Genomic DNA, 26,166 nt, shown 5'->3' on the forward strand with positions numbered 1-26,166 from the left:
AATTTAGATTTTTTATCTATTTTGGTTCATTCCTGTATATGGTGTGAGGTAGGATCCAACTTTTTTTTTCCTGCATGTGGATAGCCAGTTGTCCCAGCACTGTTTATTGAAAAGACTATTTTTCTCCTATTGTATTTTCTTGATAAGCTTGTCAAAAAGGTTAATTTCTAAACTGTTCTACCACATGCCAACGTCTGTTGATGTGAGGATGCAATGGTTATTTTTTTATTCTACCAATATGCTGTTACCTTAATTCATTTCGGATATTAGACCAACCTTGCATTCCTGGGGTAAATTGCTTGGTTGATCATGGTGTGTACTACTTTTTGCTGGATGTAGCTTGCTAATATTATGTTCAGGATTTATGAGTTTATGTTTAGAAGGAATATTAATGTTCAGTTTTCTTTCTTGTGGTGTTTTTCTTTGTTTTGGGTATCAGGATAATACTGGTTTCATAGAATGATTTAGGAAGTATTTCCTTCTTTAAAAAAAAAAAAGAGTTTGTGTAGGATTGGTGCTAATTCTACTACAATCATATAAAGTTTATCAGTGAAAGCATCTAGACCTCAGCTTTTCTATGTTGGAAATGCTTTGGTCATTCCCCTCTTATTTTACCTCTATACAGATCTTCTGTTTCTTCTTGAGTCAGCTTCAATACTTTGTTTCTTTTTAGGAATTGTAAATTTCATCTGGGTCTTGCAAATCCCCCTGCAGGCGTTCACAGTTCTCTAAGTGAGCAGTAGTTGTCCCCTCTTCCATTCGTGATTTTAGGACTTCGAGCTTCCCTATTGGTTTCATTGCCCATTCAGCTAGTTTGCCTGTTGTGTTACCTTTCAGAGTCAACTTTTTTTTTTTTTAAGATTTTATTTATTTATTTGACAGACGGAGATCACAAATAGGCAGAGAAACAGGCAGAGAGAGAGGAGGAAGCAGGCTCCCCGCTGAGCAGAGAGCCCGATGCGGGGCTCGATCCCAGGACTCTGGGATCATGACCTGAGCCGAAAGCAGAGGTTTTAACCCACTGAGCCACCCAGGCGCCCCCAGAGTCAACTTTTGTTTTGTTTTTTTCTCTAATATTTTTCTGTCCTTTTTTTCATTAATTTCTATTCTAATCTTTATTATTTCTTCCCCTCTATTTACTTTGGCTATAGTTTGCTCTTATTTTTCTAATTTCTCAAGGTAGAATCTTAGGTTATTTGGTCTGTGATCTTTTCAGTATGGGCATTACAACTCTACATGTCTCTCTAATCATGCTTTATTTGCATCCCATAAGTTTTGATATGTTTGTGAAAAAGAGTTAACAGGTCTGAACTCCTATCCTCAGGAAGGGCTGGCTGCAAGATCGGCCCCTGGCCTGCATTTGGAAACCTAGATCTGGGGGAGTTCCTACCATTTCCCAAACTGGTAAGAGTTATGCCTGTGCTCTACCAACAAAATGGTTTATGCTTTCCTTTCTGGGACATGGAATTTGGATATCTGCCAAGCAGAGTATGCCTGCATGTCTACCCCCCAGAAACCCTCGGCTCCGCGCCTCTAGTGAGGTTGGCAACACTTCACACATCTGGTTATACTTGGTTGCTGGAGGAATCAAACTCGTCCTGTGTGACTCCACTGGGAGAGGACCTTTGGAAGCTTGCGACTGATCTCCCCTGATATTTACGCCTACGCCTTTTCCTTTGCTGCTTTTGCTTGGTATCCTTTTGATTATATAATATGTCATAGCCATGAGTAACCTGTATGCTGAGTGCCAGGAGTCTTCCTACTGAATGACCAAACCCAAAGGTGGTTTGGGGACCCTGACACATGTGGTTTTGTTTTCATTCATCTCCAAGTATTTTTAAATTTCTCTTGTGTTTTTTCCTTGTGTTCTTTTGGTCTTTTAGGATTGTATTCCTTAATGTACATACACTTGTGAATATCCTAAATTTCCTTATATTATTGATTTCAAATTTAATTACATTGTGGTCGACAGACGTACTTCAGTCTCATCATTGTATAATTTCAGCCCTTGGCAAATTTTAATGAGACTTTGTGGCCCAAAATATGATCTATCCTGGAGAAATCTCATGTGTGTATGAGAGGAACATATATTCCTCTGTTGCTGGGTGGAGTGTTCTATCAGGTCTGGTTCATTTGTAGTCTTGCTTCTTTTTTTTTTTTTTTTTTGAAGATTTTATTTATTTAACAGAGAGAGAACAATCAGGGGGAGCAGCAGAGGAAGGAGAGGAAGAAAGAGGCTCCCCACCAAGCAGGTATCCCAATGCAGGGCTCCATCCCAGGTTCCTAGGATCATGACCTAAGCCGAAGGCAGACATGTAACTGACTGCCGCTCAGGACTCCCTCATTCTTTTTTATTTTTAAAAAATTTTAATTTATCCATTTGAGGGAGAGAGACAGAGAGAGAGAGAGAGGGAGAGAGAACACAAGCAGGGGTGGGGGAGGGACAGAGGGAGAAGCAGACTTCCCACTGAGCAGAAGCCTGATGTGGGGTGTGATCCTGGGACTCTGGGACCATGACTTGAGCCAAAGGCAGACACTGAACTGACTGAGCCACCCAGGCGCCCTTTATTTCCTTCTTTTACTTCCTTGTGGGTCTTCTCCTTGTTCTGCGCGTTATTTAGAGTGAGACAGTGAAGTCTGCAAGCGCTGTCGTTGAATTGTCTGTTTCTCCCTTCAGTTCTGTCCCGCTTGGCTTTATGTATTTTGGGACTCTGTTGTTACACGTATATATTCATTATCATTATGTCTTCTTGATGGATTTATCCTTCATCTTTATAAAATGTGCTTCTTTCTCCGTAGTAGCTATTACTATCTTACAGTCTGCTTTGTCTGATATTAGGATGGCCATTCCAGTTCTGTTGCTTGCTTTTTCACCAGATGTTTTGTCTACCCTTTTGCTTTCAGCCTGTTTACGTTTTTGAATCTGAAGTGTATTTCTTGGGGCGCCTGGGTGGCTCAGTCGTTAAGCCTCTGCCTTCGGCTCCAGTCGTGATCCCGGGGTTCTGGGATTGAGCCCCACATTGGGCATCCTACTCAGTGGGAGGCCTGCTTCTCTCTCTCCCACTCCCCCTGCTTGTGTTCCCTTTCTTGCTTTCTCTCCGTCAGACAAATAAATAAAATCTTTAAAAAAAAAAAAAAAAAGAAAGTGTATTTCTTATAGACAGCATAAAGTTGGATCGTATTTTTTAATTAGTTCTGCCCATGCTGCCTTTTGATTAGAGTGTTTGATCATTTACATTTAATGTAATTATTGATAAGGTAAGATTTACATCTGCCACTTTGCTTTCTGGCATATCTTTTTCTCCCTCTCTTCCTGCATTACTGGTTTTCTTCGTTTAATAGGTATTTTCTAGTGTACCATTTTAATTTCCTTATCATTTCATTTGCTATAATTTTTTTTTTTACTTTTTTTGGGGAATTACAATTACAATTTTTACTTATAAAGTCTATTTTGGATCAATACCAACCAATTCCAATGGTATACAAAGACTTTGCTCTTATGTTGGTTTGAACCCTTCTGCTTCCTCTGTGCTGTTTCTGTCATAGAAGTTAAATCTGTATGCATGGTAAGTCTGCGAGAACAGCTCTGTAACTATTGTTTTACACACTTGTGTTTTAATTCTGATTGGAGCCAAAAAAGCTAAAGATGAAAAACATTTATACTGGGTTTTTGGTTGTTGTTTTTTTTTTATGTGTTATTTCCTTTCCCAGTACACTTAATTTTTTTCAGTGGATTTGAATTATTCTCTAGCTAGTGTCCCTTCCTTTCAACCCAAGGGACTCCCTCTGTAGAATTTATTGTAGGGAAGTTCTGCTAGTGACAAATTCTCTGTTTTTGTTTATCTTGAAATGTCTTAATTTTTTCTTAATTTTTGAAGGGAATTTTTGTTAGATATCTACTTCTGGGTTGACAGTCTTTTTACTTCAGCACTGTGAATGTGTCATCTCACTGCCTTCCGGTCTTTGTGGTTTCTGATGAGAAATAGGCTGTTCATTTTTTGGAAGGCCCTTTGTGAATGACAAGTCATTTCTTTCTTGCTGCTTGCAAGATGCTTTGGCTTTTGGCAGTTTATTATGTGTCGTGGTGTGGATCTGTTTGAGTTCATCCTGCTTAGATTTCACAGAGGTTCGGGGTGTGTAGATCATGTCTTTTTTCAAATTTGTGAAGTCTTTGGCCGTAATCTCTTTAGCGACCCTTCCTGCCCCCCTCTCTCTTCTCCCTCCGGAACTCCCATTATGCATATGTTTGTGTACCTGATAGTATCCCACGGGTCTTTGAGGTGCTCTTCATTTTCCTTTGAACTTTTTTCTCTCTACTCTTCAGATTCGATGATTTCTACGGATATGTGTTCAAGTTTATTGATTCCTCTACTATGTCAAATCTGTTCTTGAGACTACTAGTGAATTTTTTTGTTCTAGGCATATTTTTGGCTTTAGAATTGGTCTTTGGTTCTTTTTTGCATTTTTTTAACTAATAGTCCGTGTTTGATGAGACATTGTTCTTATTCTTTTCTTTGGTTCTTTGAAGATATTTAACTGATTTAAAACCATTTCTAGTACATTCCATGTTTTGCTTTTTTCAGGAACAGTTTCTGTCGGTTGCCTCTTTTCTTTGTATAGGGTGACACTTTCTTCTTTGCATGTCCTACAATATGTTATTGAAAATGGGTATTTGAAATAACATAATATGGCAAAAAATAAAATAATCTAATACGGCATTGCTGGAAACCAGGTCCTAGCTCCCCTCCCCCAGGTTTGTGGTTGCTGTTTGTTAGGGTTGCAGCGTGTACGTTTTGACTTGTCTGACATAATTCTGTGTTCTTTGCTGTTTGCGGTCCCTGAAGTCTCCACCCGGTTAGTGTAGTGATCGGCTAATGATTGGACCAGGATTCCTGTAAACCCTTGAGGCAGGAAGGGCCCCAGTCTTGCAGAGGGCGCTGTGTGCATGTTGGGGCCGTGCCTTCCCTCAGTGCTTTGCGGGGCAGTTGGCAGCCTCGCCTTAGCCTTCACTTCCTTTCTGTGCAGAGCCTCGGGGTCGGCCAGAGACGAGAGTTGGGGCCTTCTCAGGTCTTCCCTGCGTGTGCAGACAGCCCTGCACATGCACACTGCCTTCCAGATTCCTAGGAACATGTCAAGAGCTTTTTACAGCCCTGTACAGGCATCTCACTCTCCAGTTTCTCCTTTTAAGTTTTTTGGCCTGTTTCTTCTTTGTACCTGCTGTCACTGCCTTAGGTCACTTTGATGCTAAATAGTTGCCACTGATTGTTTTCTGCAGATACCCTGTAGACAAAGCTGTTTACAGTGAGAGGGCTCCGAGTCAGGTCCCATAAAGACCAGGCCCGTGAGGAGGGGTTTTTCTCAGTGCTCGATCCTCCAGGTTGCTGCCAGACAGGTCAGATAATGAAACATTTCTAAGGAAAGAGCTTTGGGTGGGTTACAGACACGGCAGCGGTCAGGTCATGGCCACCCTGACTTTGAGGGTGTTGGTTTTCAAGGAGCTGGAGAAAGTGGACCGGAGACGTGGCAGTGCGAAGTGCCACGGAGCTTGCTGTTATTAATGGGATGCAGCTCCGTTCCCAGCATAAACGTTCAGCAGATTCTCGCAAGCTTTTGGTTAGTTTTTCGGTTTTGTAAAAGTTGATCTTAGAAATTACTGCTTATATGGAGAAGCTGGTCTTTGGAGATGCTCACTGTGCCTGCCCGCAGGACGATTCTAACGTAACCACGTGTATCCCAGATGTTGATAAATAAGGCATGTAGCCATCTGACTTCCGGTACATCAAAACTGATGTTTGTTGAATAATAATAATGATGATAATAGTTTGTTATCATTAATACTAATAATATATCAATCATATTATAATATTTATTCTTGTCTTGTTGTTATAGCCTTCAATATTAAATACACCTTATGCCCCAAATGTTAAGTGTATTTGCAGTCAGAGAAATACAGGGTTCACTGCTGTGTTGTCTTTTAAATGTGTGACCCGCATTTAGGCCCGGGAAACAAAAATTTGCCGTTCTAGCTACAGCGGCCCCTGCCAGGCCAGGAGGTTGACTTGGTCAGTGGAGGATTTGTGCTCTGTCCACCACCAGTGGTGAGGTTTACAGCCGTAAAGCAAAGCGAATCAGCACATAGAGGCAGAATTCAAGTAGTAAAAATCAAGAGTTAATTGTTGAAGTCTGGCACTTGGGTGTTCTGTGTTTCAGGAGGAGTATGAGCTTTCCTCCCATGCTCCTCAGTTCATGTTCCACTGCTGGACATTAAAACTATGGTGACTAAACTGTGTGCTAATTTGAACTTGTCAGACCTTGGACAGGATTTCAAGTACAGTAGGAGTTCACTAGTGATGGAATCCAAGAAAGAGTCCTGTTCTGTTCTTTTCTTTTTTCTTTTTATTTTTGAAAAAAAGAGTCCTTTTCTAAAACAAAACAAAGAGTAAAATGAAAATAACCAAGGTACAGTTTAATGACTTGTGATTTCTAATACGTGCCGGGGACAGCCATACTCTAACAGCCACCCTCTAACAGCCGCCCTCTAACAGCCATCCTCTAACAGCCACACTCTAACAGCCGCCCTCTAACAGCCGTCCTCTAACAGCCATCCTCTAACAGCCGTCCTCTAATAGCTGTCCTCTAACAGCCACCCTCTAACAGCCACACTCTAACAGCCGCCCTCTAACAGCCGCCCTCTAACAGCCACACTCTAACAACCACACTCTAACAGCCACACTCTAACAGCCATACTCTAACTAGACCGTACAGTGGGCTGTTGGTTAGGTGTCCGAAAAACTTTCTGGTCAAGCTGTCACTGACAGCAGCAGGTTGGCGCTGCGCACTCCCAGGGCCGCTCAGACACAGCAGGCATTGTTGTTGCTGTGGCTCATTACCGCTCTGCTGCTGTCGGGCCTGTGTGCATGTTCCAAAGGCCGTTTCTGCCACACAGGCTCTCTATTCATGTAATAATTACAGCATATTTGTCTTGAGGATTTCGCAAGTGTTCTCTTTGGATAATACTGGCAAGATTAAGTAATAGTTTCTCGCTAACAGTATTGCTCAAGCACATCAAACGCGGCAGGCCCAGATTTGATGGATTACGCGTACAGCTTTGGCTCCTAGTGCCTTTGATTTTTTTTGCTTTTCTTTTCTTACGTATAAAGTAATCTTATTGTGGGGCTATGGCTATTGTTTCTAACACAAATGCCAGGAACCACTTAGTGGAATATTTTATTTCCACTTTAATGGGTGGTTTTCATAATGATCAAGAGTAACACAGTCCAGTCAGCCCCAGCACTGGGCCGGGAACCAGGGACTTCAAAGACGGCTCTCTTTAGGACTCTGAAGGAACTGAAATCCCTACTTCTATTTCTCCACATTATCCAACTTAATTATTGGCAATGAGTGCCCGTTGGCAGGAAGCTCCCATCCCGTGTTTCCAGTTCTGCCTCGGGAAAGGTCAGCAGGAGGCAGGACCGCCAGGCTCGGATCCCCTGACGCGTGCCCTGGAGCCCGTTACGCAACGTTGCACTCGCTGATTCACGGCCGCTTGCACAAGACGGTTCTCGTTACCCCAGATGCGCACGTCCTGGGAACGATTAACTTCGTGACATAACTCTCAACACACAAAGATTCAAACAGAGCTTCAAAATAACGTGCTTCAGAAATAACCAAATGTGTTGCAGTGTCTTAACGTGAATGCGATTAACAACTGTTTGAAAGCCACGGAGCGAAATGAAGAAGCCTATGGGAAAGGTTTTAGTTTTTTGGGTTTTTTGGTTGTTTGTTGTTTTTTTTTTTCCCAGGACGAGGAGTTTCATGAGATTGGCTTGTGTGTGAACACTCTTCTACCACATTTTAATTTTACCTTTACGTACTCGAATTTGCCGTGAAACATGGGGATCTATTTTACAGTGTTCTCCGTCGCGTGATGGAGACACTGCCGAGACTGCTGCTCCCATGAAACACTGTTCAGGCCACAGAGACGGGACTGTCCCGTGCCCACGCCGGCGGGCAGGAGTGCGGCCGCTGTTGCTGATTTCATGTGACTAAAAAGGTCAAATACAGCTCTGCCTCCTGTTACATGTTTTCAAATCTTCCCAGTTGAGTGCGGTTGGAAATGCTTGGTGTCCTAGGACTTTGGCCGTGATCGGCAGGAAATCAGCTAGGGTAGCTCAGGTGAGAGCGAGCTCTGGGACCCCCAGCACGGCCTGCGGGTGGGACAGGGGAGCGGCGTTCTCGGACTTGGCCGCGGGGACACGCTCTGTGTCTCGTCACATGTTCTTGGGCATGCAGCCTCATCCTCGGGGACTGGTCTTCCAACTGGCTTCCCTGGCGGCAGCTCCCAGCTGCCTGGCTCCCCACTGGGGAGGAGGGAATCCTTTTCCCTCACCTCCAACTCAGAACGTGCCTCGGAGAGGGCTCAGCTGGGCTGACGTGGATCACATGCGCTCTCCGTGGCTGTGGGAGTCGGCTCTATGATGGGAGGGCGACTTTTCCAACGGTGGGGAGAGCTGCTGTTCTGGCCGCCGAAATCATGGCAGCCACGGTGGCCAACCTTGACCCAGCCAGTTATCCTCGCCCCAGACGACCCCCACCTGCCCTACGGCGTCTGTCCCTGCATGTCCACGGAGGCACATGTTTGCTCAGAGCCATGGCAGGGTTCTGCCCAGCAACCGAGCCCAGCTCCGAGCCCAGCTCTCGAGGGCTCATCCCCTGATATGAGGGGTCTCTGTCGCTCTCCAGAGTCAGACGGGCTTGGCCTCCGTGCTGCTCAGCCGTCTCAGCACACTGTTCCAACACGGGAAGGAACCTGTCGATAACCGGGGCTGAAGCACAGGGAGCTCTCTGGCTCCCGAGTGCTCCACGGCAGAGGAGGGACGTGACCGGACCAGTGGAGGCCGCACGGCCATGGTGGACCCACTTTCCTTAGCCAGTCTCGCCGCCCAGGCTCCTGCTGATGGGTTTCCCCCCCAGTGGGTCCCTGGAGAGAACTTCTTTGGCGGTGGGGGGGGGGGGCTCTTTCTGCGCCTCCTTGGTTCACTTTTGTTGGTGCTGCTGTAGACAGTCCTGGAACTTGTCTTGGGCGAAGGATCCCCTCACAACCGCATTTGGCTTTTCATGGGGTCAGTGCAGGGATGGCGGAGCTTGTCAGCCCTGTAGTGTGATTCTCACCAAATTCTCATCAAACCGGAATCTGGCCTCTCAGCGTTGTGCTTTGTGATTGGACTCCCCTTGGACCTCCGCTTAGTGGGATCCGCCTTCGAGCAGCAGGAGGGCCGGGAGAGCTACGGAATGCAGCCCACCGGCAGGGACCGGGTCCGCAGACGCAGGGGTGTGGGCAGGGGGAGGCTCTAAGGCCCGCGTCGGATCTTTTTACTTGGCGAGTAACACACACCGGACTTGCAGTGAACTGGACCAGAGAGGGGAATGCTCTGAGCCGCGGCTCCCGGGGCAGCGAGGCCGGCCGTCCATCCTCCCAGCCCCCGCCCCGCCCCCCCCGCCCCCGCGCGCCCCCCCCGCCCCCGCGCGCCCCCCCCCCCCCCGCCTCCCTGGCCAGCCGGCCCTCCTCCAGCCCCGCCCCCAGCCCGGCCCTCCTCCAGCCCCGCCCCCAGCCCGGCCCTCCTCCAGCCCCGCCCCCAGCCCGGCCCTCCTCCAGCCCCGCCCCCAGCCCGGCCCTCCTCCAGCCCCGCCCCCAGCCCGGCCCTCCTCCAGCCCCGCCCCCAGCCCGGCCCTCCTCCAGCCCCGCCCCCAGCCCGGCCCTCCTCCAGCCCCGCCCCCAGCCCGGCCCTCCAGCCCCGCCCCCAGCCCTGCCCTCCTCCAGCCCCGCCCCCAGCCCGGCCCTCCTCCAGCCCCGCCCCCAGCCCTGCCCTCCTCCAGCCCCGCCCCCAGCCCGGCCCTCCAGCCCCGCCCCCAGCCCTGCCCTCCTCCAGCCCCGCCCCCAGCCCGGCCCTCCTCCAGCCCCGCCCACAGCCTGGCCCTCCTCCAGCCTCGCCCCCAGGCAGCCGGCAAGCTGACCTCTGCTCCATCCGGACCTATCTGGGGGAGGACTCGGGCCCTGTGGCCGGAGGTCAGGACGCCACGCACGGGGTGGGGAGACGAAGCAGGTCACGTCCGCCACCCTTGGTTTGTGAGGACAACCGACGGCCACATGGGGGACCCCGGGCAGGTGTCCCCCCGCGTCTCTGCTACTTGTGTATTTTCTCGCTCACCTCTGCCCTCGCCCCACGGCTAGAACACCGAGGAGACCGCTTGGTGGCCTCCGGCTGCTTCAAGTCCACGTTCCCACTGAAAGCGCGTGGACGCACTTTCCCGGCTCCATGAGAGCGGCGTCTCGTCGTGCTGGTCCCTTCACCGGCCACCTAAGCCATGTTTGTTACTTACAGTTGTTTTCTTCCCGGAGGGTAAGACATGTCCAGTTCCTTCCACGTGGGGCCAGCCCCTCAGAACAGCTGGTGTCAGCCGAGAAGCGCAGGAGCCCTTGTGTCTCGCACGGGGTCAGTTCTAGAATCTTCTACAGCTAGTTGGCCAGGTAACACCAGGGGACTTTTCCTCAATAACACATCCCATTCCCTCAACAACACCTCTGAAGGAGGGTGCGTGCTTTTCTTTTTTCTGAACGACGTACACGGGGAAGGTCAGCGAGCCTACAGCGCTGCCCCACGTGGCCGCGAACAGCAGGAGAGGAGAAGGGGGGCAGTGGGGCTGCCCACCCCCCGACACACACGCACCCCCCCTTCCAAAGCCAGCCCTGCTAGGGACCCGGCCCCGTGGTACCTGAGCTTGCTTTCTGTGACTGCGCTCTCGGCTGGGTGAGATGCAGGCGGCCGCCGTGCTCCCACTGGACCAGTCTCGTCCTGGCCCCCCTGCTGCGGGCTCGGTGTTTGGGCTCCCGGCCCCACTCCCCTCCCCCACTCTGGCTTCCCTGAAGATCCAGGGCGGTGGGTAAACATTGACTTTGGAGTTGTCCCGAGGTCCTTGCAGAGGCCCAGGAAGCCGGTCCCCAGGCTGGCTGAGGCTGCCTACGTGCGGGCGGCTCTGCAGAGGGCTGGGACCAAGAGCGGGGCCCCTTCCTGGGAGGGGGCACTGGTGAGAGGTGGCGTGTTGGCTCCCGACTGCAGAGGAACGGCACCGGGAGTCACAAAGCCGCATGGCCCAGCTTCGTGCTCATCTCCCCAAGAAGGACTGTGTGTTTGGGGAGGGGAGACAGGAGGTGTGTGTGTGTATGTGTGAGCCAGTGTGATTTCCTTTTGGGAATTATTTCAGAAAACCTTCAGAGAGGCCAGAAATAGTGGCCATCAGGGGCCTCCCTTGCCATGGGTCACATGGTGTCCGTAGTTGGACATCACCCTGAGATGGGCCCTTTGGGCCAGTGCCTGGTGGCCACCGTCCCTGAATCCTGCCTGGTGGTTCCCCAAGCCGAGGGGCCCCCTGGGGACAGGCTTGTCTTGGTTGTAGCCTCTTAAACGCCTGTCACTGACCACGTGGGTCTCCGGGTTCCCTTGCAAAATTCTTTTGGACCCAGAGGAGAAAAACGTATTTATATCCTGGTTATTCAAGAGAGTGGAGTCAGCTAAGTTTAGGGGAGGCTAAAAATAGCAGAGCCCTGGGGCGGGTCTGGCCCATGGGCTCAGGGCCGTGGCCTAGCACCCCAGGCCTCCCAGGGCACCACATGCAAGTGCTGGTTCCAGAAGGTGCCGGGCAGCTCATTACTCATATGTCAGATCCCCTCTCTGAGGAGGTACGTCATGCACCAACTGCATTTCCATAGAAGAGTGTGAGTCACTGGTGGGGGGGGGGGAGGAATGGGCTACAGAGGGAGGGAGCGGCTGTCAGACACCGGAAAGCAGGGGAAGGGGCCCCTCGGAGCTTTCTGTGTGGCTTTCTGTTTCCATAGGTTAATTTTTATCTCAACAACCGAGATAAGGTTGGATGGCCTTTTTATAAGAAATCTATTTAAATACAAGGGATTATTTGAGCTCCCTTGTAAAAGCCAAGAGCATTTTTTTGGTGGTGCTCAGTTTATAAAGAAAATGTCTCATAACTTTTGTTTCGTGGACACTCCCGGGGCTCAGGGCCTGTGACAGTGGCATAGAGCGCCCCCTCCCCAGGGCGCAAGCTGCCCCTTTGTTCTGGTCCACGGGGACAGCCGGGAGCGGCTGGGCGCGCCCGGCCCGGACTTGCTAGCCGGGCTCGCTGCTCGGAACAGATGGTGGTTCTCAAGCCGAGTGCTATTCTAGTGCACTGACTTAGGAAAAGGACCTAAAAATAGACTTGAATGAGCATAACCTGCAAAAATAAGTCGTCAGCTTCTTTTTACTCCTGCTGGGCTGAGAACAAAGCTGTCAGCAGTTTCTGGGAGTTGAGGAATCTGTGTGCTTTCTTATTTTAGAGAAAGCTTTTTCAGTCCGGCTGTAACCGAGTCCCCTTACATCTCTCAGTGTCAACACATTCCCATCTGTTGTTCTAGAACCTCCGTGCCAAGGCTGGTCAGGCCGGGGGGTGGGGGGGGGCATGGGGGGTGGAGGGTGGCCAACAGGGCCCAGGGGCAGTGGGCAGTGGTCCCTCCTGGGAAGATAAGGCTCCACAGCGGGGAGGAGGGAGTCTGGCTGGCGGGGCTCCCCGACACTGACACCTGTTGTGACCCGGGCTGGGCTTTGGGGAGCACACGGCCTCCTTCCCAAGGTACCTGGTGCCATCAGAACATGTGGGAAATGACCCACATGCCAACGGCAGGTGGACCCTGGACCGGTCACGGGTGGCTGAACTTGTTGCCCAGGGGGAGGGTACGTCCCCTGGCAGTCCCCGGGCTCGGCCGCTGGAGCCCCCTGCAGGCTCCGTGTCGGACCACGACCAGCGCAGCTCCGAGCATGCGCAGGGGCCCTGGCAGGCACCGGCACTGAGCGGGACAGGCTCCAGGCGGCCGACAGAAAGGGCCTCCCAGAGCGCCACCGGGTCATCAAGCACCGCACCCCAAACTCCGGCTGCTCAACGACAGGCTTCGGTTCTGCTCAGAAACTGAGCCCACTCGGGTTCCACTGTGCCTGACCTGCACACGCCTTCTGGGAGTAACGGAGACAGCTCCGGGGCCGGTGTGCAAGAGCACACACCACACAGACACACACGTGCCACACCCCCGCACGCACACTCCCACACGTGCACACACACCTGCACACCCCCACGCGAACTCTCCCACGCACACCACACCACACGCCACGCAGACACACACAGTGCACTGAGAAGCGTGATTGCTCTTGGACGGGGTTGGTCATGTACCCGAGAATACAAGGCAATAAGGGAGGTGCCGGGGATGGGGGAGCAGGATAGAGCACGCCTGCACCGAGCCCATGAGGCCGTCAGAGCAGACCCAGGCACTGGGCCCCAGCCGACGGCCAGGCCCAGATGGAGAGTGTCGGTGGCTTAGGGTCTCCTTAGTTGCTGAATTCGCTTAATTTCACCGGTTTGCGCCGAGGGGGGCACAGATTCACCATTCGGGCTTTTCCCAAAGCTGAGCTGGGACAGAAGCCCGCACGCCTGCGGGGTGCCCGCCCTGGGCACACACTCACCGGACACTGCCGGCCAGGGCCTCCAGGCTCCTGAGGGGATGAGGTTGTGCCCCCAGCTTCCAGCGGGCGACATGAGGAAAGGCCTCGGTGGGCTTCGGCTTGTGTTTCTGATCCCACATACCACGCTACCAGCCGAAGGCACATCAAAGAACCAAAGCTTTGTATTTCAAAATAATTTAAAACGCCAGCCACAAATCTAGATCCCAACGCATCGTCCTTAAAGGAAATGAAGTTGGGAAGGGAACGGGAACGGGAAGGACACAGTACGTCAAACACAGACCGGGATAGATCAGTGAGGCCTCGACGGCATCGGAGCCCTCGGGAGAGCGGCAGTCATGGCCGGTGACGGCAGGCTCCCCCCGGTGGGACGGCCCCACAGCCCAGCTCGCCCAGCTGTGCCCTTGTGACGTGACCCCCGAGACCGGGTCCGGCGCTGAGGACAGAAGGCTCGGGGGAAGAGGACCTCTCAGAAGAAAACGTCTCCCCGAGCCCCTAGGCGAGCGTGATGACACCCCCGTCGGTGAGGGTCCAGGGCCGCGGACGGCTTGCACGGCCGTGGTGGTAGAGATCGAAACTGCCCGCGGGGAAAGGAAGCTTCTGTCCTTCGGCCGCGCACCTTCCGTCGTAGGGATGCACCCTGAGACGCCGACCCAGTTCGCACGTGGACCACCCATTTCCGGGACAGACCACGGCCTCCGTCGGGAGGTGGACGGCAGGAGCCCTGCGAGGTGGTCCGCGCTCGGCTGGAGCCCCCACCCCGGCAGCCGGGAGTATCGCCGCAGCAGTGTGCGGCCGGCGAGGACACGGGCCCTGCGTGCTTGGAACAGCAGGTGCGGCTCAGAGGTACAAGCTGCCCCTGCCATCCTGTGATGTGCCAGCAACACCTCTGCCGTTCCTGATTTCCCCAGAGTTGCATCCGTTCTGGGCAGCAGCGGCAGCAGCAAACACCCGCGACCCCACGACCCCCGCAGCTCACACCGGCAATCTCCCGGTTCCGGAGGCCTGGAGGTGACCTGGGTGTCCCGGGGCTGAGGTCTTGGTCTCAGCAGGCCTGTTCCCTTCGGGGACCGCAGGGGAGGATCCCTGTGCGGCCTTTCCAGCTGTTGGAGGCCTCCCGCATCCCCACATCCTCTCTGTCCCCGCGTTCCCGCACCCCAGTGTCCCCTTCGTCACCGTGTTCCCATATCCCTGCGTCCCCTATGTCCCCACACCCGCGTTCCCGCATCCCGTGTCCCTGCATCCCCGTGTCTCAGCGTCCCCTGTATCCCTGCGTTCTCGTGTCCCCGGACCCACGTCTCCACCCCCGCCTACAGAGCAGCTACCCCGGTTCCGCATCTCTGCCCACCCTCTCTTCTGCCCTTAGCCCCGGCTGGGACCTGTGGCCACGCTGTGCCCGCCCAGGCTCTCCGGAGTCCTCTCTCAGTTTTAAAGCCGATTAACAACCTTCCCTTCCTCCTAATACCTTCCTCTGCTGCCCTAATCCCCCGGGGTCAGAAACCTGGTGTATGTACAGGTTCTAGGATGAGGACACGGACGTCTTCGAGGGCCAGTATTCTGCTCAGGACAAGATGCGTGTGCTTGACTGTAATCAGCCGAGAAGAAGGGAAAACCAGAGGGCTCCGGGCGCTCCCTGTTCGTTTTCCTTCCAGCTGTAGCGACTCCTTCACTTCTGGATCCCGTTATCCCGTTCTCGGCGTTAGCGCTAAATGCACAGTAATTCACTCATTCGCCTTCATTTCATACCGTGGCTTTCCGCTCCCTTGATGGAGCGGGCGGTGCAGAGGAGCCTGAGTGTGGTTCGGGTCTGGCCATGTAACAAGCCATCCCCAGACTTTGTGCTCGAGACCACGTCACCTTTTTTCCTCGCTGTCCTGCAGATCAGAACTTGGACAGTGCTCTGCGGGGCAGCTGGGCTTTCGCCGTCCCCAGGGCCTCTCCACGGGGCCTGTGATCTTCACGCGTCCCGCGGGCGGCACTGGGGAAGCAGGATGCCCGGACCCTCATAAGTACCGGCCATGAGAGTCTCGGAAGGACACTTCTACAGTCTCTGCTCAAAGCAGTAGCCAGGCCTGTGCAGTTTCAAGTGCAGAGGAAGGCAGGAGGCCTTGTGAGCCAGCCCAGGGCTCCAACGAGACCGCTCTGGACGAAGTGCGCCGACACTCAGTATTCCCTGCACGGTGGCTGTGTCCATCGCTGGGACCCCCTTTGGTCCTCTGCTGGTATCCCCGGAGGCCCCCCCCCAACTTACGTGTGCCTGCCCAGGAAGCTTGCACATGGAACGCTGACAAATGCAGAAACGGGACACTCAGTGTGTGTGAGGGGGCAAGGCCAGACCCCTGGAACGCCCCTCAGTCCCTCGAAACCTAGAAACAACGACCTGCACGCCCACCCCACACTCCGAAGAAGACAGACCTGCTGCTCAGCTCTGCAGGTCCCCAGGATTGCTTCAGGGCCCGCGATGCCCACAGAGAGGTTGGGTCTGTCGGGACTACCGTCTTGGTTCCGGCCGCGGGGGCCGCCCCCTGCCCCGCCCCCTGCAGGCGACCCTGGTGACCTTGCTCAGGTGTGCGCCTCTGGGCCGACGCGGGGCTGCTTGTCCTTGCGTGGCTGCGGGGCTACCACTCGTGCCACGTCCCTGGCCCGTTGGGGCTTAAGTGGGGCCACCCTCCTGGCCTCAGAGTGTCGAGAGCGGCGGGTGATGTCTTAGACTGGGGGTCTGTGCACCTGTCTACAGACTCAGGACCTTAAAGGCCCCGAGGCCTCACGGCGACCAGGGCTCCCCACAGGGGACCCAGCCTCTGTTCTCTTTGTCCCGGCCCCCACCTGCCCCTCATTTTCTGAGCAGGCAGTTTGTCCTTCTGCTTGTCATCGGAAGACCACCCGTCCCCCACATGGCCCTCCGTTTCTGGGGGTGCCTCCCGGGGCTCCCCGGTTAGCGCCAGCCCGTCCCCCGGGGTCTCTGGCAGCTGCTGGTAGTGCAGGAGCTGTTCGCCCCGGAGCCGGCGCTGCCGGAGGGCATCCGGGGCTGCTCCCCCAGGAGGTTCGCGTGTGTTCAGACACGAGATGACCCCACACGCACGTCTGGGGTGGATTACGTGAGGCAGGAGGGGAGGCTAGGGCCGAGGGCAGGCAGGTGGCCGGGCCGAGCTCGAGACTCCGCTGGCGGGCTGGGCCGCGAGGCCGGGCAGCCGTGTCCACGCCCGAGCTCGCGCCCGCGGCCGTGACGCGGTGGTGGCCTCGGACGCCCGTGCAGCGGACGGATGACACAGGATCCCCCTGCTCGCCCCTTCGGTAGCAGCACCGAGAAGAGGAGTCAGAAAACCCTGAAAGTGGGAGCAGGAAGCGACGAGCAGGCGAGGCCACGTGCAGGAGAGAAGCCCATCCGGGCGGGTGGCTGAGGTCGCTGGGGCCTCCCGGTCTCCCGGTCTCCGCGCTAATTCTGGGTCCCACAGCCAGGGTGTGGGCCGGCCAATTCCTTCTGCTTTCGAAGCCGTGTTTGACGGGTCCCAGCCTGAGGATTTCATCAGCGTCTCCAGCACCGCTGTCACTCGTGGGACGCGAAGCCGGGTGGCGTAACTCCGAGCCCTTCCCGCCGCGTCTCCGCGCTGGCGGCCCAGGCCAGGGGACGTCCCGCAGCGCCCGCCGCCCTTGAGGATGAGGGGCCGCTGCGCTCAGCTGTGAAGCAGTAACTGGAAATGCCAAGTACTTCTCCTTCTGAAAAGACAAGAAGTAAAAAGAACTAAGACAAAAAAGTAAAAAAAAAAAAAGACAAAAAGTTAAAAAAAAATAAAGTAAAAAACACGCAGCCGCCTGAAGTGTTGGATGTCCTGCTTGCCGCTCCCAACCGGAGTGATGGCGGTCTGGGGTCTGGAAGCGGGTCTCCTGCGTTCGGATTTGCTGCACACGGGCCGAGGGCCCTGGAGGGGGTGTCCCTTGGCTACCGGCTGCCTCAGTTTCCTGATCTGTGGAGATGGCAGTAGTGAGCCCCGGGCCGGGTGGTTATGGGACGGAGCGCATGCGTTGATGTAGTGCTTAGGACCGTGCCCGGCCAGGGCACAGCTCAGCATGTCCAACAACACCGTCCTCATACCTGTGTCCTCGACCTCATGATTCCTGACCGCTTCCCAAAGCCGACGTGCACACCCACGTGCGACAGATTCACACCCGTGCACACTTGCACACACACAGGAACACGCATGCGGACATGCAGACACTCACGCACACCTGTAAACACACACGTACATTTTTCCCCAGAAGCAATAGCGTCATACTCTCCGGACGGGCCCGTGATCAGCTCTCTTGAACTAAGAATAATCGAATGTTTTCCCCAGTCAGCAACATAGCCTTCCTTACGGGGCTGCCCTTCCTCATAGCTGCTGCTTTCCTGCTGGACCTTGTGGCTGCTCTGAGGCTTCGCAGCTGCAGGGCTGGCCCTGGGTTGAGGAGGCACTGTTTTAATTTTCCCAGAACTGCCCCATCGCTCACCCTGATTCCTGCCAGCCTGTCTCCCCCTGGCCGTGGGGGTCGACGTCTCCACCCCCAACAGGAGGGGACGCGGCCCCAGCATGCTGCCAGCCCAGTCCTTGAGAAACGGCTGTCCTGGTTTTGTTGCATTTCTGCAATTAGTATTCGTGTGACAGCCCTCACCGACCCCCTTTTTATAAACAAACAAACAACAACCAAAAAAAAAAACCACATACAGATGATCGACAACCTGGTCAAACCGATAATTTGCCAAATGAGCACATTCAGGGAAGAAAGAGGTCTAAACTGGGAAGCTTATGTTGTTGCCGATTGTAGTACTCGTGAAGTGCTCACTCCGCAAAGAACCAAGGCGAAAGTTGTTCAGCCACAGCGCGGTTCCGGAAGGCCCGTCACAGGAGGACCGATGTTTTTCAGCTCTGTGGCTACGTCAGGAAACAGGCATTCAGGAATCCGTGCTGTGGCATTTAGGGATCTTTCCTGAATCACGTGGGAGCTGAGATCAGGGCTGTGGGGCGGGAGGTGGCTGCCCTGGGCCAGAGCCCAGAATGGGCCTGTTGGGTGGGCCACCGGCCAGCCTCCTGTGCCCCTCACCTGGGACCGGCACGGAGGCCACGCGGGGCTGGGGCGCAGACCTGGCCAAGGACCTGGCCTCCCGATGCCCCCAGGGCCGCAGGGCAGGATGGGCTGGTGTTGTCTCAAGGCATCTGAGCTCTTGTCCACGCAGGTGGGAAAATGAAGCCCAAAGCGGCTGCCCAGCCCCTGGTGCACACCTGCCCTCCCCGTCTTGCTCTGAGGGAAGCTGCAAGATGTGAGGTCCGCCTGGCTGGACACCTGCCCATCCCATGCTGGCTCGAATTTGTACGCGCACCTCCAGCGTCCTTGTCCTTGGCTTGCTGCGTCTGGAGGGACTGGAAGAGCAGTCAGGCCTCAGTGGGGGGCCTGGGCCCGTGCACCTGCCCCCGACGTAAGGTAGCAAGTTGGCAAGTTGTCCAGGGCTGGCCCTGTGCTCTCGGCTCCCAGTGGAGCTGTGGTGGCTCGCCCTTGGCCAAGGCGCATACCTCTGTCCCGAGCAGCTGTGGCCAGGAGTGTGGCCCTTGTCACTGGGCCAGCTGGTCACTGGTGGGGCCATGTCGAGCCGTAGAGCTGCCGCTGCACAGTGTGTTTGGGGAAGGGACATGGTGTCCCCCCTACCCTCAGGGCAGCCCCCTGAACATGGAAGCAAGACACAGGTGGCCACAACGGTGGCCTGTGGCAAGCCTTTGGGCCACCAACTCCTGGGTGTGGCGAGGCCCAGTCCTCTGTCTCGAGCCCGTGCTATTGGGGCTCTACCAGGTGCTGGGGGGCCTGGGGGAGACGCCGAGCTTACAGGGCCGGGCAGGCATCTGAGGGAGCTGACGGGCACTGTGGTGGTAGCTCCACTGCCTGCGGGACTGACCTGCCATCTGTCCCCACCCCACACACCCTGGCACGGAGCGGGCCAGCACGGCACGTCCCTGGGCTTCCTGCACATCCCCGACCGGCAGGTCCGAGAGGCCTGTCGGGGGAGGAAGGGTTCAAGGGCAAGTGTCAGGCGGGGCACGACGCAGGTGCAGGTCCCCACGGACACAGGCCAATGTCACCATCGCCCCGTCCTGTTCTGCCCACGTTGCACCCTGAAGAGCCCGCTTCTCCCTCCTCGGAGGTGTTTAACCAGGGCTGATGGGAGTGGGGGTCGCCGAGGGCACAGCCCTGCAGCTGGCGCCATGGCCAAGGAGCCACGTGGGTTGGGCCCACGGCCTTTCCTGGCCAGGACCCAGCGGCTGCCCTTGCCTCTGCTGGCCTGTCCCAGCCCAGGACCGCCCACCAGGGTCCTTTTTCGCTTAGCCAGACCTTCTCCCTGCCTGACTTTGCTTCTCCGCTTCCCAAACCCACCCCGCTTGGAAATTTCCCTGCCAAACCACGGAAATGATGCGCGGTCCGCTTCCTGGCAAACGCACCCGCAGCCAGCCGGGGCGAGCCCCCAGGTGCGTTTCCCAGAAGATCAGCGGCCGTGGTGAAGCTCACTGGGTGTTTGGTTTTCCTGGGAAATGAGAAGGAGGAGGGGTTGGCATGTTTCAGAGCCAAGGAAGGAGGTCGCAGTCTGTTCACGTTGTAGAAGAGAACCTCGGCGACGTGGAAAGTTGAAGTGCTGGCCAGCAGGTCTGGGACCCCAGGCCAGGGGCCAGCTTGTGCTCCCTGCTGGAGGTGGCCCCGGGAGAGAGATGTGGCATTTCCAGCCTGTGTGTGCGAATCCCCGCGTGCGAGTGAAGCTTGGGGCCGACTCAGAAAAACAGACTCGTTTCAGGCACTCTTGGAAGATTCGAGGTGAGCAGGGCCTCTGTGCTCCTGCCTCCGGCCAAGGATGCCACGGCCTGGTGTGACTGCCCAGGACCGGCCGGTGAGCGGCCTCCAACTCCGCACACGATGCCCAGCCCAGGGGCCATGGGAGCTGCCCTGCCCCTTGTCGCCAGCAGAAGCCTCGTGCTGCCTTGTCCTCACTGCAGGGATGATGTGTCGGTGGTCCCCCATGCAGGTGCACCTGGACAGGGGCTACAGCCCCTCTGTGTCCTCCCAGAATACGCAGGAAAGCCTGGGGAGACTGTGCCTGCCCTCGGGTCTGTTTTAAGCACCCGCCATGTCATCAGACACGCCCTTCCCCGGTACCCCGTCCCCTGGTGCTCCCCCCAGAACCCGTGGCCAGAAAACCACGCTAGGGAGCTGCCGTCCCACAGCAGAGCATCACCCTCAGTCCGTGCTGAAGAACCCATTTCTTTGGACCGGTGCTTGTGCAAAATATCATAAACCTGAATTCCTGAGCCCCGTGCCCACACCTGGTGGCCACAGGGCTGTGGAATGCTGTGACAGTTCCAAACCCCAGTCACTGCTCTCGGGGGTATTGTCCAGCAGCGGGATGAGCAGCTGGCACCCGGGACCTCAGACCCTGGGCACTACGGTGACGGCGTGCACCGCCCCACACCAGCTTCTGCGAGGTGTTCCTCTTGGCACCGTGCTCCAGCTCGACCAGGTGCTTCCAGACCCCGGGGCTGTCAGACTGCCAGCCACGGAGTCCTTTGTCGGAACCAGGGCCCCGAACTTCTAATCAGAAGGTGGTTGCTTTTGGGTTTTCGTAGCTGTTGGCTGTCCCGGTGTCTGGGGACTGACGGCCAAGGGCATGGTTCCGGGGAGGTTAGGCCTCCTGCAGCCCCCGAGGGTGTTCATGGGGTGGGAGTCACCCGCGGAACCGGGCGCCGGCTTCCAGGTAGCATGCAGGCTCCGAATAACTACTTAAGAAAGTTCTCCCGTGATCTGCTGCACCGGAAGGTCCCTCGGCTCACAGGAGAAACCACGGCGGGAACAGCTGTCAAAGTAGAAGTTGCAAGTGTTCACCTCTGTTCAAAGTGTTCACCTCTGCACCCCGAGAACATTCCGCGCTCCACACCAGCGACAAGGAGCCCGGGCCATATCCCTCTTGGACTTTCCTGTGTGTTTCTCCTGCAGTTCCCTTCCCAACACACAGTTTTTCTGGGTCCTACGTACTATATTTGGATTTCTGCTAAGCCAATAATGTGGTTTTCTGTGTTTCTTTGCTCAGAGTGAGGGTTTTGGTGTTTTTTTTTTTCTCTTAAAAAGATGATTTATGACCAAATGTGGCAAGCTCTGAAGAGACATCGTGGCATGAAGTTTAATATTACGATGTCAGGAGTTGAAGTCCGTGCTCATTGCCTTACATTAGTCGTTTCTGTTGCCACGGAGCCTGCCAACTCCCGCGAGTGCTGCCTTTCTGACTTTAGTACTTTAAGAATAAGCCCTCTCCCTCTTTTTGTACTGTCCTGTACTGTTCTGCTCTCGACGTTATGCTTGTCTCAGGAATACACTGCGATGCCCCCATCTCTGTTTCCTGAAAGTGTTCACATATGCGATCGGTGTTATTACTTCTGTGAATATTTGACCGAGTTCACAGAGGGCGCTCGGTGGGCCTGGACTTTCCCCGGTGGGAGGGTTTATGATGGAATTTGTCCAGTTCATGAAGTTACCAAGCTGACTGGCATAAAGTCATTCCCCAAACTGGCTTGTTGTCCTTTTACGACCTGTCATATCCACCGGGACAACCAGTCTTTCATGCTCGGTATCGACGGTTTATGTTCTGGTAATGATTTTTTTCATGACTAGTCCGGGTATCAGTTTACCTGCTTTGTTGCCTTGCAAATACTAGGATTTCACTTTGTAATTTCTTGGTGATGTTTGTTTTCTGTGTTGCTGATTTATGCTCTTGATTATTTCCTTCCTTCAATTTCCTTTGTGCTTCCTGTGCTCCCTTTCTTTTGCAGCTCTTGAGAATGACCCTTATTAGAGCGCTGACCCCAGCCCGCTCCTCTTTCCTAACACAGGCATGGATAGCTATAGCTGTCCCTCGAGCCACTGCCTTGGCTGCCTCCCATGCATTTGGATACAAGGTATCTGCACTCCCACTAAGGTTTGAAATGCTTTCTAAATTGTTTGCAACTTCCTTTTTGAAACATATGTTATTTAGAAGTGCGTCATTTAGTTTCCAAATATTGGAGTTTTTCCTGGATATCATTTGGCTATTGATTCCTAACTTAATTCTGTTGCAGTCAGTGAATCTGCATCATATATTTTCAGATTGCTTCCATTTTTTGAGACTTATGGTATGTGTCATTTTTTTCCTGTACTTGAAAAGAATATGTAATGATGTGTTGATAACAGGTTAAGTAAATGGTGACGTTTGGCTCCTCTATGTGTCTACCGATACTTTTTTCTAACTGATTGATAAATTGCTGAGAGAGGAAAGTTACCATCTCTTACTATGATTATGTAATTGTTTTTTTTCTCTAGAAAACTAAGCAAAAAAATGGACTTCTTTGATCTGATAAAGGGTGTCTGTGAAAAACCTTGAGTTAACACAATACTGTACCTAGTGTTAAAATATTGAATACTTTCTCTCTAAGATCAGGAACCTGATAAGGAAGTATGCTCAGTCTTATCACTTGTCGTCATCTTACTGAGAGCCCATGGTTACAAAACAAAAAAAGATGTAAAAGACATAAATTGGTAGGGGAAAAGTAAAACTATCTGTATTTAAACATGGCGTGATTGCATGGTAGGTCTCCATGAATCTCTCTAGTATGAAGCCACTAGTATGAGTTGCAGGATATAAGGTTAATATACAAAAATTAATTGTACATGTATGTACCCGCAGCAAACAATGGAAAGATGACATTTAAAAAAAAATTCCATTTCTAGCACCAAATGAAATAGTTAAAAACACATTTAACAGAAGATGCACAAGCCTGTTCACAGATAAACTGCAGGACATTGTTGACAGACTCTAACAGACGTGAGTACGTGGACAGATGTGCCACATTACTGGCCGGAGAGACTCAGCGTCACCGAGATGCCCGTCTCTAGGTTCAGTGCAATCCCAATCAAGATGCCGGCAGCGCTGTGAGCAGAAATTGGGAAACTGATTCTAAAATATACTTTGAAAATACGGTCAAGCCTTGAACAAGATGGGTTTGGACTGCGTGGGTCCACGTAGATACAGATCATTTTCCAATAGATACAGGACGGTCCTGCAAATGTATTTTCTCTTCCTATGATTTCCTTAATTACGTTTTCTTTTCTTTAGCTGACTCAATTTTAAGAGTACGGTACATAATGCATATAACACGAAATACTGTGTTAGCCAACTGTTTGTGTTACTGGTAAGGCTTCTGATCGGTAGTTGGCTATTTTAGTTACATTCTGGGGCAGTCAAAAGTTCTGTGTGGATTTCTGATCAGGGGTTTGGCACCCCTAACCCTACATTGTTTGAAGGTCAGCTGTACAAAGGACCTAGAATAGTCCAAGTGATTTTTGAAACGTTGGAGGATAGATATCCCTTGCGTTCCAGAATTCCTACAAAGCCGTGGTAATCAGGTAGTGTGGGTGTAGGGTCAAGTGGACTGAGAACCACACAGCGGTAGTCAGCTGATTTTCAACAAAGGTGCCCAGTCAGTTCGATGGGGAAATGAAAGGTTTTCAAACAATTGAATATCTGCATGGGGGGAAAACCTGTCAATCCTGCCCCTGTTCTACGCATAAAGTTAACTCGAAATGATCATAGACATAAAACTCCTAGAAGAAAGTCTTTGTGATTTGTCTGTTGTTGCCTCAGGTACCATTTCCAGCCTGTGGTGCAGAAATCTAAAGGGTGGGAGTGGGTGCATCCCTGGGTGGCTCCGTCGGTCCAGCATCTGCCTTCGGCTCGGGTCATGATCCTGGGGTCCTGGGATGGAGCCCCAGCAGGGAGCCTGCTTCTCCCTCTCCCTCCGCCTGCCACTCCTCCTGCTTGTGCTCTTTTTCTCACTCTCTCTCTCATAAATGAATAAAATCTTAAAAAAGAAAAAACCTAAGCAGGCCTGCATCCACCCCGCCCCCCCGCGTTAGCTCCCAGGGCTGTGTCACCTGTCACCTTGTACAGCAAAGGGGTTTGCATCAGTTGACCTGAAAATGGGGAGATTATCTGGGTGGGGCTCCACCCATCCCCATCTTTTTTAAGAGCAGAGGGCTTTTTCCCTGGCTGGTCACAGAAGGGGACGTTAGAGTGTGACCTGAGGAAGGTGTCTATTGTTGGCTTTGGGGCAAGGACCCGTTCCCATCTCTATCTCTGACAGCCGGCACGGAAACGGGGAGTACAGGCTGAGCCGCAAGGCGGGGATGAGCCTGGAAACGGTGTTCTCCCGATGCCTCCCGGCAGGAGCCTCGACATCACCTCCCGGGGCACCGAGCAGAGCACTGGCCCGCCCGGCCTGTGGCCTGCAGAGCCGAGAGTCTGCGAACCGGTGGCTGGGAGCGCTGCGTCTGTGACTGTCGTGAGCAGAAGGCGAACGCACAGCGGCCATCCTGCGATCGTGGCAGTGAGCCATTCGGTCTGTTCCTGTGTCCTGTTTCCTGGAACAATGGGTATCATTCTATTTGGGTTTTCCCCCCTTTTTTTGATGTGACAAGCCTTCGGTTTCCAAGCCGTTGCGGGCCTCCAGTGAAGTTATGGCCCATCTTCTTGGAGACATCGTGTGAATCCTGGCTGCCCTGTGTATGGCCCTGGGCAGCATCCACGCACCTGGGAGCCTGGGAGGGACTCACAATCCCGGACCCCGCTCGGGCCCCCTGACGCAGAGGCTCGGTTCAGGTAGCCCCCAGGCGCTGAGGTGTCCGCAGCAGTCGCCCGCCTTGCCCTGGAGTGTGGCTTGTACAGGTTCTGAGCGGGACGCCTCACGGGGTGGCGTCCAGACCAGGCCCCTCCGTCGTGGCGCCGCTCCTGCCGCAGGGCCTGGGTCTCTGGTCTCAGACACGGGACCTTCCGTCCCAGGTAGCTCTCTCGGTGGCCTGTGAACCGCCTCCAGCACTCGTGCCTCAGACGTGGCCCCGGGCAGCGCCTGTGCCTGGAGAGGCCCGGTCTCCGCTCGAGTGGGACCTGCGTGCGGCAGCTGCCTTCACCGCTCCCTCTCGGGGAGCCCAGGGTCACCTGCTTGCAGCCGCGAGCACGTCAGAGGCGCCTTGGAGGGAGTGGCACGTGCCCTGGTCGGCCGGCTGCTGCTGTAGACACCCGCCGTCTCCGCCGGCCAGAGCCGCCGCGACTTCTCCCGGGGAGCCGAGGGGGCTGCCGCTCCCCCGCAGAGGCCCCCGGATGTCGGCTGGGTGCTCCTTCTCCTCCGCGGTCAGCCCAACGGGGACTCCAGAGTGTCTCTGCCTGCGTCGTCCCCGTCTTCCCTCTCTCCTCCCGCAGACTGCACGTCCCCAAGAGAACGGAAATCCCTCTCCCTGCTGGCCCTCCGCTTGGGCTGTTTTCTCTCGGAGGGATCGCAGCCCCTTGTCCTCGCCTCGCCCCGAGACACTACTTCTTCCAGGAAGGCTTTCTGGAATGTTCCACCAGGACGCCCAGTGCAGTGTCCCGGAGAGTCACGGCCTCGGTACTCTGACCATCCGTTGAAGCCCGAACCACTCTGAATGCCGTGGCTTAAAGCAACCGTTTGGTTTTGCTCCCGATTCCACGGGTCAGGAGTGTGGGGCGGGCTGGTGGGGTGCCTGCCCGGGGCTCTGC

The 26,166-nt window shown here is 54.2% G+C and overlaps 1 long non-coding RNA gene across 2 annotated transcripts in view; it reads left to right on the forward strand.

The window, feature by feature from the left end:
- Positions 1-26,166, forward strand: part of LOC308352978 — a 38,688-nt gene that overhangs the window by 4,761 nt on the left and 7,761 nt on the right. The window lies entirely within an intron of this gene.

The sequence above is a fragment of the Martes martes genome (assembly GCF_963455335.1).
Source record: "Martes martes genome assembly, chromosome: 12".
NCBI lineage: Eukaryota > Metazoa > Chordata > Mammalia > Carnivora > Mustelidae > Martes > Martes martes.